Source organism: Sycon ciliatum, chromosome 10 (assembly GCF_964019385.1).
Source record: "Sycon ciliatum chromosome 10, ocSycCili1.1, whole genome shotgun sequence".
NCBI lineage: Eukaryota > Metazoa > Porifera > Calcarea > Leucosolenida > Sycettidae > Sycon > Sycon ciliatum.
Genome location: NC_088652.1, coordinates 23365486 through 23380873, shown reverse-complemented (window position 1 = coordinate 23380873; position 15388 = coordinate 23365486).

Below are 15388 nucleotides of genomic sequence, written 5' to 3'. Positions count from 1 at the left end.
TGGGAGGGGGGGGGGGGGTTGAACATGTTTCTATATAAGGGACCTGCTACTGTAATACCACAGTACAGTAGCGGGCAAATATGTAGAACACAGAAATGCATGTTCCCATCATTGTACATGGACGGGCGCAGCAGGCCGAAGCTTTCAGCCAGAACCGGATTTACAATCACCTAGAGATACTTGAGCTATTCCAGTATTCTCCGTGAGCTGTCCAATTCCACAATGGTTCATGCCACCATTATTTCTGGTAGTATCCACCATGTGCATAGTTCCAAGACCATCTCGGATTCTTCAGCAATTTGTGCCACGGCAAAAGACAACGCTGGACTCGGCCACTGGGGCAGTCAAACTTCCCATCACAAATGAACTTCAATTTCTCATCTGTTTCAAGTATATGTACTGCCATGACTTGACCATGCTTCATCCACAGCTGGGCGAAGATTGTGGCGTTGAATTCCATAGCGCACCTTCTTACTGCCATGCGGGAGTATGTTGAGAGAAGTGAACATATTTTTACTTAAAAACAACAGCCACTGAAGAGGATAGCAATATCCTTGGTTGAATTTCCTGCAGGTACATGTTGTTGGTAGGTCTACTGGTCGGTCTCCATATCGTCAAGTTCAGAAACTTCACCTGTACTACACATCTTGTAGAAGGGATCCTGATCGAATAATTTTTTTGGCCTAAAAATTCACTATTCTGAGGGCGGGACAAATAGTCAGTACTCCCCGATTCTGTCAAGCTGCTTTGAAGTCTGGATGCTCATGTGATGCTAACAAGCTCACCGTTGTTACTTCCAGCAGCTTCACTTTCCCTGCGACAGCGGCTATCAACCTCTCTCTCCATCGTCGATACACACATTCAACATTCTATATTTATCAGCACTGCACTGGGTGAATGTCTCGAGACGAATTTAGCGGATCAACAACGCTTTGCTGGAGATAAATTCTCCTCTGGAGGACCTTCAGGGTACCTGGAAGGGTATAGAAGACGGGATCGCTCACGACGTTGAGAGAACATAGAAAACAACCTCCTCTTCGATTGAAAATTGGCCAAAAAGTATGTGAAATGTATGTGCGCAGATGCATTTCCACTGGCAAGCTAATCCCTCATTACGTCATCAGCGCTCGCTCGGCGAAATTCAAAAGTCGTCTTTCTGCTCGACTCGATCGCTTCTGGAGACTCGTTCTTGTTCGAGGGGTCTTCTCTTTCACCAACCTTCGTCTTGGCATCGAAAACTCGGCGTCGAAAATGAAGCCGGAGTGCCCCTTTAATATTACATAGTGTGGATAGGCCCTTCCCGTTGTGCTGTAGATCTACATGTGGTGTTGAGGTCTCTAGGCAATCTGGGAACTCTCGACCGATCCCCTTATTATTGTCTGGGTTCGAGCAAGGGGGCAACTCCGCAGTCGTGTGGGATCCTGCTACACACACGCGACCAACCTCACCTCGGCTGTGCGTGACTTCTCGCATGCGAAGTGCAGAGCACGCGAAATCTACACGCAGTGCAAGCCTGTCTACAAAAAATGTCACAAGGACTTTTGATTTGAGCTGTTTTGTTTTTGTTTAGACGTCTTCCTTTTTACGACTTCAGGATGCCTTCTCAGGATCATTGCTGCGTTCCTCACTGTCAGAACAGGAGGACGAAGCAAACAAGTCATTTCACTCCTTTCCTCGTGTGGAGCCACAGCGGCCTGGAGCAAGCTCCAACCATGTTCGATTGGGAATAAAGGAGGAACGCTGCATCGCAGCCTTTTCGGACCAAAACCAATCGACTCAGCGTCCAAAAGACTACAACATATGGACCAATCGCGGTCATCCATGCTTTTATAAGAACGAAATGGCGCTTTTAGTGACATTTTGCATACAAATCCCCATCTACTAGGGCGCAGTCACCCAGTTTCGGTGGAAGTGCGCGAGTTCGATTGGGATTCAAGTAGGAAGGGAGCGTCTCAGCTTCCTCGGACCACGACCATTCGACTCAGCACCCCGAAGACTACAAGTGGTGAAATTTTAATTTTTGCCTTAACTTCCCCTTTATGGTGCCAGACTACCCAAAAATTCGCTGAAAAATCGAATTTGTAAATTCATATTGAGTGCTACTGTAGTATCCCTGCTTTACAGTTTACACATGACTAGTACATGTATTTTGCATGACTCTTATTAGGGGTCGTCGCAAAAGTTTTTTGTCGTCCCTGAAACGAACATGATTCATTTGGGGGGGAGGGGGTGCGAGCCAAAATCGCAAGTCGACCGACACTGTACATATGACATGTACATGCATGCGATTTTCGTCGTCCAGCATAGCAAGCTGTGTTCGTTTCAGAGGGAGGGGAGGGGGTCCAAGTACGAAATGAACGATGTTCGTTTCAGGGACGACAGAAAACTTTTGCGACGACCCCTTACTAGTACTCTTGTTAGTACTTTCCGACTAGTCCTACATCATGTACCTCACATTATGATTTGATTACATCAGGAGTACCGCACTTCTAGAAGATCATAGATCTTCCATGCATGCTGCTGTCATCACTTCTAGTAGTAATACTAGTATCACTTCCTTTTAGTTACTAGTTGGTACAGTCACGACTCATGTACATGTACATGTATGTCATGTTGTTCCGGATTATTCCAGACCTTCCACGTCATATGCCCAATGAGTAATGTTGCTGATATCTCATCTTCTAGAATACCTCGCTTAGTCATTATGTTAATGTTACGCAATGCTCACTTCGTCTACGTGTATAGCAATGATGATCTAGGTTTACTTCTCCACTATTCTAGAACTTGTACTAGAAGGATGAGTTCGTAATCACTGCAATGGCTTACTAACCTTACTTTCCTACCTCCGCCTGCTTTGCTATACATACTTTGCTTGCCTATAAAAGCTGCTGTGTTTTCTCTGCCATGAGGAGATCGGAGAGATCCGATAGAGATCAGAGAGAGAGCAAGTTCACTTTCACTTTGATATAAGATAACCTCCAGGCCGTGCCGGAGTAAGTTCCGTTACTGTAGTTGACTGACTGTGGGTAGTAGCCTCCTAGCCTCGCCGACGCACGTTACACTACGTCAGTTGAAAGAGCATGGATAGCTGCAAATTCTCTGACAATTGTGTCCCGATCTGACCGGCCGTTCAAGAGTTATGGCCGAAAATGTGCCCTTGCAAGGAAAGATTTTTTGTTGCATGCTGTCATTTGTTGGCAGCACTGTATTTGAATGTGAGCAGACCGTGCGCAACTTGTCGTATCATGGAAACACGTGAAAGTGTGCAGAATTTTGCTCCAAGTCCAAAAAATCAGGTTTTTGAGCCATGTATTGGGCTGCACGGCGGCGGGCGAAGCCCGCCGCCGTGCAGCAGGACTTTTGCCAGCACCCTCGTGACGTTGCAGATATGTGGCTTGATTATTGTAGTTGACGTTGATTTAGTGACTTTGGCAAGTTTGAGTCGTGTCAAGAAGTCAGGTAGGATTCAGTACTAGGCAGTAGTGAAACGTGAGTGGTAGTCTTTGCCGGTTTCTGAGGGTACTAGTATCCTGGATTTGGTGTGCAGCGCTGTGGAAATGGCTTGCTGTGGAGGTCCCAGCACTGGATGTTGTATCAAAGGTACGACCTCGTTAGCACACCCTAAACCTAAACAAATTCAAATATTGACTTGGGTCTGTGGGAGTGTGTGAGAGAACGCCCACTCGTTCCGTTGTGACAGATTCCAGGGCCTCGTTGAGGGGCCCTACCCCATCACCCATGGCTGCTTCTGGACTTGTTCTAGGTTTGAGTCCCGCGCACGAACAGAATGAGCACGAAAATGTGAAAAATTGTAAATGCATTTGTTTGGCTCCTGGGTGGCTCGCACACCGTGGCACTATGCCGGAAATTTGAGTTTTTCCGGCCTGGAAAGCCTGTCAGTGAGGCGCAAGAACTTGTAAATCATGTCCTGAGGGCCAGCATAGTGGCAGGAGTGTGTGGTCAAAATTTCACTCAAATCCATTGAGAAACACCAAAGTTACGGTCAATTGAATGCCATATGAAATTTATGGGTAGGCTGCCCCCTACACCTCGTGAAGCCCCAGGTAGCAGCGTGAGTCAGAGTCGCTCATGGAGTTGTGCTTAAAAAGGTGGCACTATGCCTTCAGAAGGTCAAAAATGAAAATCTCTCAGAAAGCGTCGAAAACTATCTCAAACGATAGCTCTTGTGCTGAAGCACGACTCCTGAAGATTTGAGGGGATTCGCTCAAAGGACTTCAGAGATAGAGCATTTCAAAGATCGAGATAGACCTGCAAATTTCACAATTTTGATTTTGCAATTGGTTCTTTTCGTTTTAGAACGCAATCAATCGTGTTATGATAAAAACCTTCCTTGATATAGTTCAAATTTTGTGGAAATCTCAGGAGCAGTGCGCGGAGTGATTTGGCGACCTCTGCGCATGGGTTTGGTTACCATGACAGCCGTCAGAGTGATTGCGCATGCGCAAATTCAAATTTGATTCAAATAAATTTTGATGGAAACGTCTTTGTTGTTTCGTTCTGTACTAGCTGTGACAATGGACCGTATGCGTGTTAAAACAAAATGGCGTCACGATTTATTGAAAGTGGTATAGTTGGTGGTACGAGTGTTCAAACCCATTTGAACTTCATACTGTTCGTCTTCTTTTTGACATGCTCTCTTTCCATCGTCCTTAGCTTTTGTTTGTTGAGAGCTGTTTTGGCTTTCTCCTATACCTCTGGGGGATGCCAAGTGATGGTTTTGAGAGGCTGGTGATGGCTGTGAGTGAGAGTTTGCCGATCGGCGTCGTCCTCGCTATAGCGATGAAAATACTAGTTACTGCGCACCTGGCAGATATCAGAACACGTCGGAGCGTCCAGGAGCAAAGGAATCTTGGGTTTTCACTGGAATCTAGTTCCTCCAGCATCGTGTAGCCCGCAGTCGGTGAATGGCGGTCCAGAAAGGTCGAACCTGGTCTTCTGCAGCATCTCGCAGTCCTGCAAGGCACACTGAATACGCCTGTCATGTATTCTACAAATATAAATCACGAAGTAGTGGACTTTACAGTGATGAGTCTATCCTGTATGCTGCAAAAGACGCAGGAAATGTGACTGGTGTCCGTACACTGGACGCCAATATCATCCCAGTCTTCTCCTGCAGGATCTGTTTGACATTGACATACCGGTATGCAGTGGGTCGACATTGGCCTGGTTTGGCAGCTATCTGCCTGGGTGGATGTAGCAGGTTTGCATTGGCGCGTCGTCCAGTCCGACATTTTCTTGTAACTGGGGAGTACCGGCAGGGTTTGAGAGGTTGCTCGTGCTGTGAACACATCTCTACTGCCTGTCTCGTCCTGGAAGTGCCGTCTCGCCGCTTCCTTGCTCTACAGTCACGCCGTTATTTCGCTTTGTTTCGTGGTGCAGCTCAAAACCTGCCCAAACAACTGTGAGCTCGCAACATGGTATGGACAAATTGCACCACTCGTGCTAGTTAACTAAAACTGGGATAGTCGAGTAAGCGAGTTCACTTCCTGGGCCATGGCAAGATCTGTTCAGCGCGGGCTATTCCAACCTCCAAGTGCATAGTCACCGATCGATCCATGCGATGGTGGTTGACCTACAAAGAGCCAAGGTCTACGAGTACTACTATTGGATGCTGTCTACATGCAGTCAACAAAATCAAAGTACCTCAGTATGCCCCAGAATAGGGCATGTGCATATAGCATGACAGAACAGGGGTTCTGGCGGCACCTGTCAAACAAGCAGTAGCGACTAGTGCCAGCTACCTATTGGAGGCTAGCCGCTACAGTCTGTCACTGGAGATAATTATTATGTTCACTGTTTAGACTGAGCACAATCAATGATGCCCAATCAATCTACCCAATGTGTGTTCTGTTCCACCTAATTATAACGTCCCATCGCATCAACCCTACTACACGCACATGTCGTCACTCTAGCACGACTTGTGTTATTATTGTCTATTTTGATTCGCACGATAAATAGAGCACAATAAACGTTAACTTGACCGAAGGTTAAAGGTGACTGCAGATAGAGGAACACATCGAGGTACAGGTACCGGCATCAATACAGTATCAGAGAGAAACAAACAAAAATGAGAGGTACGCAGAAAAAACTCTCGTAAGCCCAAGGGGAAGTGGTTGATGAGGGATGAATGCACTCTCCACGCTCATCTACACTGTTCGTGGAAATGCACACATACATACAATAATATACAACATAGCAATAGCATGCACAGAACCGAACAATTTCATGTTCACACATGCAAGCACAGACCTGAACATTAGTACCAAAAGCCGATACAGACAATATCCCCATACACACAGACGCGCGCACACACACACACACACACACACACACACACACAATGTCCCATGTATGCGCCCGTGGCAAGAAAAGCACGCAAATCTACAAATGCACTGGATGTGAACCCACAGATTTCTCTTATAGCAACGATAGCGGATCTGATTCTGAATGAAACACACACACAATACAATCATTGAATGCCCATCCGCAGATGATGACAGGTCCTGAAAGAACAGGCAGTGTTCCAGTGATGGGGAACAGAACTTCGAGTGGCGAGTGAGGTATACACACACACACACGTGCGTGCGCGGGCACACACTAAAGTATTCAGAAATAGAATCGACATCGTAGTATTCATTAGTTGGGGAATGGAAAGGAAAATAAAACATTGCTGTAGGTTATTGTTGTAAGGACACTGGGAGCACAACAGAAAGGTAAGCAACTTGCTTTGAAGCAAAGAAATTTATTATTCCACGTATCTCAGAAGGAAGGAACGTTCCAGAATGCTGCACTGGCAACAGGCGGCCTGCATGTGCGCGGCCCCTGCAGTCGGTCCAGCTGCCGGCCTTGCAGTGCTGAAAAGAATGTGCAGTACAGCATGTCACATAGTATCGCAGCCTGGACAAATAGGCGCTGGGAAGTCCTAGTTATGTGCTCACCTACACCACGATGCACCAATCTTCTGAGCTACTTTGGCCACAACTTTGTCCACTTGAGACTCCCATGGGCTGAGCCAGTTGTTGAGGGCTGCACCAAGGTGGACGGCAATGACCGCTGATGGCAAGGCAATCCATGACACACAGTCACTAGGGCATCGTCAACATGGCGCTGAGGCTGGATCGATAAAATCAACCTTTAGGCTGCCGCGGGGTTGACAACGAGGCCGCTGTCTCGAAGCTAGTCAGTCAGCCTGGTCACCGCCATTGACGAACCAGTCGCCACCGCCAGCAGTGGCGGTAGGTTGTGACAAGTGTGGTGCAATATTGTCAGCAAATTCAGTACTCAGGATAAGATGAGTGACAAAGGGAACGTTGTGTTTGATAATATTGAAGTGAACAGGGATGATCACAAACCCTGCGCGTACTCCACCGTGAGTTACAAGAAAATTCCGGACTGGACTACGAGCAAACACCAACCTGCTACATCCAACCAGGCAGATACTATTACGATAGCTGCCAAACCAGGTCAATGCCGACCTACGGCATAATGTCAATGTCAAACAGATCCTGCAGGAGAAGACTGGGGTGTTGGCGTCCAGTCACTGAGTGTACAGACACCAGTCACATTTCCTGCGTCTTTTGCAGCATACAGGATAGACTCATCACTGTAAAGTCCACTACTTCGTGATTTTTATTTGTAGAATACATGACAGGCGTATTCAGTGTGCCTCGCAGGACTGCGAGATGCTGCAGAAGACCAGGTTCGACCTTTCTGGACCGCCATTCACCGACGGTGGGCTACACGATGCTGGAGGAACTAGATTCCAGTGAAAACCCAAGATTCCTTTGCTCCTGGACGCTCCGACGTGTTCTGATATCTGCCAGGTGCGCAGTAACTAGTATTTTCATCGCTATAGCGAGGACGACGCCGATAGGCAAACTCTCGCTCACAGCCATCACCAGCCTCTCAAAACCATCACTTGGCATCCCCCAGAGGTATAGGAGAAAGCCAAAACAGCTCTCAACAAACAAAAGCTAAGGACGATGGAAAGAGAGCATGTCAAAAAGAAGACGAACAGTATGAAGTTCAAATGGTTTTGAACACTCGTACCACCAACTATACCACTTTCAATAAATCGTGACGCCATTTTGTTTTAACATGAATATCGCGGATTGTACAAGCTTGCAGGCGTTGTTTTTCTATTGCGATGGGGAAGAAGCGAGCTCAAGGCCGACCAGGCAGATTCAGAAAGAGAAAATTTCATGGAAATCAACCGGCGCTGAGAGCCGAATCGGAAGATGAAGCTGCAGCATGTGCGCCAGAAAATCTTGACGATTCTCTGCCAAATTTCAACGATTATTTGCCTTCTAGTTCTGATGATGCTGAGATTTCTTCCGAGGATGACCTGAGCACAAGCGATTCGAGTTCGGGATCCAGTTCAGACTCGGACGATGACAATGATGCAGAACTACCTCATGGATTCAGGCTCGTCGACTTGGTGTGCCTTCAAACTCTTTTGTTGGCTTCTGTGTGTTGCAAAATTTGTCATGCACCAGTCACTCTGAGTGAGCCGAAGAGGCAAGGGCTTGCATCCTGCCTGGAGCTGACCTGTCAAACCTGTGAAGCTCACACATCGCAGTATATGTCAGACAAACATAAGCGTGTTTGGGATGTAAACCGACGAGCTGTGTTTGGCATGCGCTGGATCGGTCGCGGGCACGGAGCAATGCTGAAGTTGGGAGCTGCTTTGAATATGCCTGTGCCCATGACCTTCTCCGCATACCAAGGACATGCCAAGGCTCTACACAAATCGGCCAAGGTTGTTGCTGAGCATAGCATGAGTGCGGCAGCGACACAAGTCTTGGACAATGCACCTGGAGATGTCGTTATTGCCGACACTGCCGTTACGTTTGACGGAACCTGGATGCGCAGAGGCTATGCATCGCTGTATGGTGTTTTTGTGGCCATGGCATGGGGCACAGGCAAAGTCCTTGACGTTGAAGTTCTATCCCGATTCTGCCACCAGTGCGCCCACTTCAAGAACCAGCATGCAAAGAAAGAGTTGACAAATGCTGAACTGCAGGACAAGCTGGACAACCATGAATGCCGTGCCAACACCCAGAGCTCAGCACCCGCAATGGAATGTGAAGCTGCCCTGAAGATATGGAGGAGATCCAGAGAAACGAGGAAGCTTAGGTACAGTGTCTTTATAAGGGACGGAGATACAAAGAGTTTCAAGGCAGTGCATGACTCATATCCATACGGCGAAGACGTGGAGATCACAAAAGAAGAATGCGTGGGCCATGTTCAAAAACACGTTGGACATCGGTTGCGGAAGCTGAAGAAGGACGTCTCTGGGAAGAAGTTGGCTGATGGTGGCAGGATCAGTGGTCGTGGTCGTCTCACAGACCAACTTATAGACAAACTACAAGCCTACTATGGTATGGCTGTGCGCAGCAACAAGGGCGACCTACAGTCCATGGCCAAAGCCATATGGGCTTCCGTGATGCACCGAGTGTCAACTGATGAGAAGCCCCAACATCTGCACTGCCCACCGGGACTGGAGAGCTGGTGCAAGTGGCAGCAACAGCAAGCTGGTGGACCGTCTTACGAGCACCACAACGTCATACCTGAAGCAATCTTCTCTGTAATCAAGCCGATCTTCATGGACCTGTCCGCACGCCCACTACTCGAGCGCTGTATGCGTGGCGCCACACAAAACCAGAACGAATGCTTCAACGGAATTGTGTGGCAGCTCTGCCCCAAGACAAGCTTCTGCTCCGCTCTGACTGTAGAAACTGCAGTCTACATTGCAGCAAGCTGGTTCAACGATGGTGCTGCAAGCATTGAGATGCTATTCTGCAAGATGGGTCTACCCGTAGGCAAATACACCGCCTCCACCAGTGTGCTGTTGGATGCCAAGAGAAGGTCAGGTGCAGCCAGAAAGCAGTTGGGGCACATCAAGCTGTCCAGGAAAAAGTGCAGGAGGTTGAGGAAGGGTGGACAGGATGCAGCAGAAGAGATAGAAGGCACTCCCTATGTGGCAGGTGGTCACTAATACATCATGATGCTGTGAAATGCTGAGATTTGGAGTGCCTTTTTTCTCCTATTTTAGGGGTGTTCCGCAGCTTCTAACCACGATTGCAGGATGCCAGTGCATGCCACACCCCACAATGTATATATTCTGAACTCTGTGACATGTTTGGCTAGGTGCTAAACCAATTGTTCCATGCATTACTGCAAGTTTTATGATGTTTTTACCTCATTGAAGGAGGCGTTGTCAATGTGCGCGAATTTGTATATCTCTTGCTCTGGGTACTGTGTTTCTCCTTGTCAACAGATCAATCCTTTCTTTGGTTTAGCACCTCAAGTTATATAGTAGCAATTGTGTTTTGCAACTTGTTCCTCTCTTCTCTACATGGTTTTCTTCATTTTGCGGTTAGAGCTCAGTATGCGTGATTTTTCGAAGAATTTCTAATTTGTACATAGAGTGACCAGTTTGGTTCATTGGCATGTGCTCAGAGTGCGGTGTGATATGTTAGAAGAAAGCACAGAAAATTTTGTGCAATTCCAATGAGGGAGACTGAAGTTACGTCCCGTTTGCCGATGCCGGTCCGCGAAGGCATAGTCCCACCACCATGAGCGACTCTGACTCACGCTGCTACCTGGGGCTTCACGAGGTGTAGGGGGCAGCCTACCCATAAATTTCATATGGCATTCAATTGGCACAACTCCATGAGCGACTCTGACTCACGCTGCTACCTGGGGCTTCACGAGGTGTTTGTCGCGCTGGAAACAAAGCGTCTCTGTAAGTTTGTATCCCTGGTGATGGTTTGGCCTGGAGAGCAGTATATAAGTGGTGCTTTTCAGGCACAATCTTCCTCAGCCTACTCAAGCTCAACTGATGAGGGGTGAATTCCCCGAAACACTGTGTATTGAGCAGGGAGTGGTGCTTTCTTTCAGGTTTGCCGAGCGGAAGGTGCGACGTGCTCCTCGTGTGCTCCGGATGGCAGTCGTGAGTCAGTCAAGTGTCAAGTTCGGCAAGAAGCGTGTGCTCCTCGTTGGAGCAACCAACTTCTCGACTATTACCGCCGAAGTCGCAACTTCTAAGTTCGTACTGTTGTCCCTCACGCGGACGTGCGACAAGTTGTTGGAGGTGACAGCGTTGTGAATAGCTATACTGGCTCTCAACGTCTGTTAAGCACAACTCCATGAGCGACTCTGACTCACGCTGCTACCTGGGGCTTCACGAGGTGTTTGTCGCGCTGGAAACAAAGCGTCTCTGTAAGTTTGTATCCCTGGTGATGGTTTGGCCTGGAGAGCAGTATATAAGTGGTGCTTTTCAGGCACAATCTTCCTCAGCCTACTCAAGCTCAACTGATGAGGGGTGAATTCCCCGAAACACTGTGTATTGAGCAGGGAGTGGTGCTTTCTTTCAGGTTTGCCGAGCGGAAGGTGCGACGTGCTCCTCGTGTGCTCCGGATGGCAGTCGTGAGTCAGTCAAGTGGGTTTACGACGAAAGGGCGCGAGACTTTAGGGCGCTAAGACGTTTCGGCGCCCTCAACCGGCGCTGAGACACGAGGGCGCTGAGACATCACGGCGCCGAGACACGAGGGCACTGAGACATCAATGCTTTAGGACACGTCGGAGGCGAGACGAATCGGCACTACACTGTATAATGTCGACTAGGGATGAAACGATCATCCATTTCTTCTTATCGAGTACCGTTTATTATAAACGATCGAGTTATCATAAAACGAGTACTCTAATTTCACAAATTTTCGGTGTACTTTTATTTTCGGTACTTTCGGTGCATCTGCTTCATACCTAAAATTCCAATACACCGAACAAACACTAACACACATAATCCAATAGGGAACAGCTTCCCTGTACCGAAAAATTTCTGTTCACCTAACCTGGCCTTTTGCCCTCATACCGAAAATATTGAGCACCGAAAATTTCTGAAATTAGAGTATGCTGGATATGTATGGCATATCAAAATGACCCTGGTCTCCGGAACATGACAATAGTGCATGAATGACTTGTCCATACTGTAAAGTACAGTATGCAACTATATGTAGTATGCGCTCGTACATGTATCAGCAAGTCAAATGTTCGGTTCGCGCGTGTCAAAACGAAAATCAAGTCGAAAATGAAGGTGGTACACACAGGCACTGGATCCCAAAGGTGCGAAGGTGACTAGAAAAAGGTGTGAATTTTGTCACCTTGGATGACACACAGTGCTGGGGTTAACTATGCAGCACAGACAGTGTGACTTTCAGCTAGTACTATACACAGGTATGCATATGTACAAGTACTGCATACTCGATAACAGCATAACCAGTAGCGATCATAGAGATAACGAGTAAGTTCCGAGTAATCGGTGTGATCGTTTCATCCCTAAATTGTCGACCCATGTCGAATAACTTAACAAATCACCTCGGAATAAAACGCAGGTACGTTCCCCCCAATTATCCCAAGCAATGTTCTGATTTTCTAGTCATAACCGATAACCGAATCTGACTATGGCAGCTCAAGCCGATGGTATTCATTTATCTACTACGAAGAAGAAGAAGAGACTCATCATCCATGAAGGGTTTTCGTACACCAAGGACAAGGACGGACTACAGGACACGACTTACTGGAGGTGTGAGCTGCGAGGCGAATGCAAGGGACGCTGTAAAACTGTCAGGGATGACGTGTTCAAGACCGTTCCCCAATGCCACCCACCGGATGCGACGCGTGTCACAGTCGAGAAAGCCAAGGAGGAGCTACGGACAAGGGCCGCAACGACAATTGAGCCAACGAGTGCCGTTCTGAGAGCTGCAACGAATGATCCACATTGTTTTCACAGCAAACTTGAAAATTGAAAAAAAATAATCAAAAGGCAATGGACGCCCTGTGGTAGTGGTGACATTCTGTCTCGGGGACGTGTGGTCCATATGCCTTACTGTCTGCGCGGCAAAATGTACTCGCGCCTGACGGTGCAACGCCCTATTGTCACAGACGCCGTCAAGTCTGGCGCCCAGGTGTACTTCGACCTACTGTTAGACGCCCTACTGTCGCGATCCCAGTGTCAAGTTCGGCAAGAAGCGTGTGCTCCTCGTTGGAGCAACCAACTAGTGTTACTGTTAGTTACTAGTGCTAGTTAGGTGATTCAGTTGCATGGCACTGTGCACCAGGGAGTAGTACAATGCCACTCCCTGCTGTGCACTGCCAGGACTCAGTCCTATTGTGACTATTCCCACTATTCCTAGCTTTGAGTCTCACCATCACGGAGCCATGGTGGTGACCTGCAGAGTTGACTTCTTTACAACATGTAGTTGTCTTACAGTCTGTATTTCAGTTACAGCCATGAGCCATGCTCACTTTTATGTTCGCTCCAGCGGGCAACACCGTACACGTCTGGTTGCTTGTTGTCACATTTCGGCTTTGAAATTTTCATTTTCTCTGCATATCTGTTGGATTCTTCTTTCTCGATTTTTCAGATTTTCCAACTGCTCGGTGAATGACAGTGATGTCACAAGATATTGAGACTCCCTTGATTATTATTTACATTGTAACGGAATCTCAGCCATTCCGTTCCCCGGGGCGCAGGACACAAAGGACAAGACTGGTTTGTATTACATTACATGCATATGTTTGGACATTACGGAAAAGTAGACTACTCTGACAGAGACGAACAAGAAGACTGACAAAAGGACTCTCGACTACAAAATCGCGCATGCTCATACCACACATGCACGCGACTAGACGAGACAGTTTGGGGAATGCCATCACACAGGAAAACAACACAGTCGAGTCATCATTTCATAACAACATGTAGCCATGATTTGTATTTGTATTTGTATTTATATCATTATCTCATGGCACATCATGATGACGGCCAGTAAAACTGAGACAAGGGTGAAAGCCAACCACAGCAGTAAAACAGATAAAAGAATACAAAATAAGAGGCAAAGATCGAAGGCAAAGGAGGAGACAAACCAGCAGGATATACATGAAACCTATAATTGAGCAGAGATTTTAGCAACAAAATTATCCATCGACGTGCTGGTCTTGGCCTGCGTTGGTAATGTTGCCCAAAACATATAGCCAGCAAAGATCGGGGATCTAGTGAATAGGGTGGAGGCAGCGCGTGGGAGACTGAGTGAGTTCCGGGTATTCCGTGTTTCGGAGAACCAATTATAAGCCTGCATATGCAAGGGTATTTTATTTAGTAATATTTTATGTATGAGAACACAGAGGTGGTACTTATGTCGAGTGGAAAGGGGACTGATCTTGGCAATTTTGTAAAGACTAGCGGAGGGAAAGCGACGATCTTTGCTAAATAAGATTTTAAGGAGCATGCGGTTATGGGTTTCTAGCTTGTTCAATACAGTAGTAGTTATGCCAGACCAAGCAGTATCACAGTAGTCAAGTGAGGGCAATATATAGCAACGATAAAACAAGCGTTTGCAAGAAAGAGGAAGATGTCTACAGTGGGCTTGAAGAGCCCCAAGGATGGAGCTTGTGCGCTTGCAGACATACTGCACATGGGGTGACCACGACAATTTAGAGTCAATAATAACGCCAAGATGCTTATGCTCTTCAACAATACGAATAGCAACACTTGAAGAAGGAAAACAAAGTGGCAGGGAAGGGGGAGACGGGGAAATGTACATAGCTGCCGTTTTATCAACGTTTGGCTGCAACTTCCAATCATGCATCCAGGTTATAACTTTCCCAATGCTATCTTGCATGGCTTCGTGCAGTCGTATAGGTGTAGTATCCCTGCCTTGCTAGTACTATGTAATATCTACTGACCTCTAATCATGTCACATGTACACGTACACGCACTGCATGACTCTTGTCACTCCTTTGCTGACAAGCCTGCAAAGCTAATTATTATCACTTCTCACCACTTGTGCTTCTCTTGCGCTTGCTGGATTGCATACTACATATCTTTGCTAGTTTAGATCATCGCACCTGTATGTACATGTAGAACTAACACCCACATGTTGTACTATACCTCCCTGACCCTGACCGAGGTCATGCGGACAGTCATGACCCTTTCTAGATCCGGTTTGCATCCATTTGCCAATGCCCTCCCTGGCCTCTGTTCCCCTCCAAAGTTCCGTTTGCTTCTTTCATCCTTATACATTTAGATAATGTTGCTATGCCTTCCCAAGTTCTGTTTGGACTGACACAACAGACTTTTGCCCTTTTTCATGACTCATGGCTCATGCAGACTCTATGATGATCTCCTTCCTTTTCGCCCTATAAAAGCTGCCATGCTTTACTCATTTCTTCAGAGCAGAGCAGAACATAACAGAACAGAACAGAGTCCCTCCTGGCAGATTGAGCCGGAGCAGTTGTATTCCTTTCAGAGTCCCTCCAGGCAGATTGAGCCGGAGCAGTTGTATACATAACTTCAGGCAGATTGAGC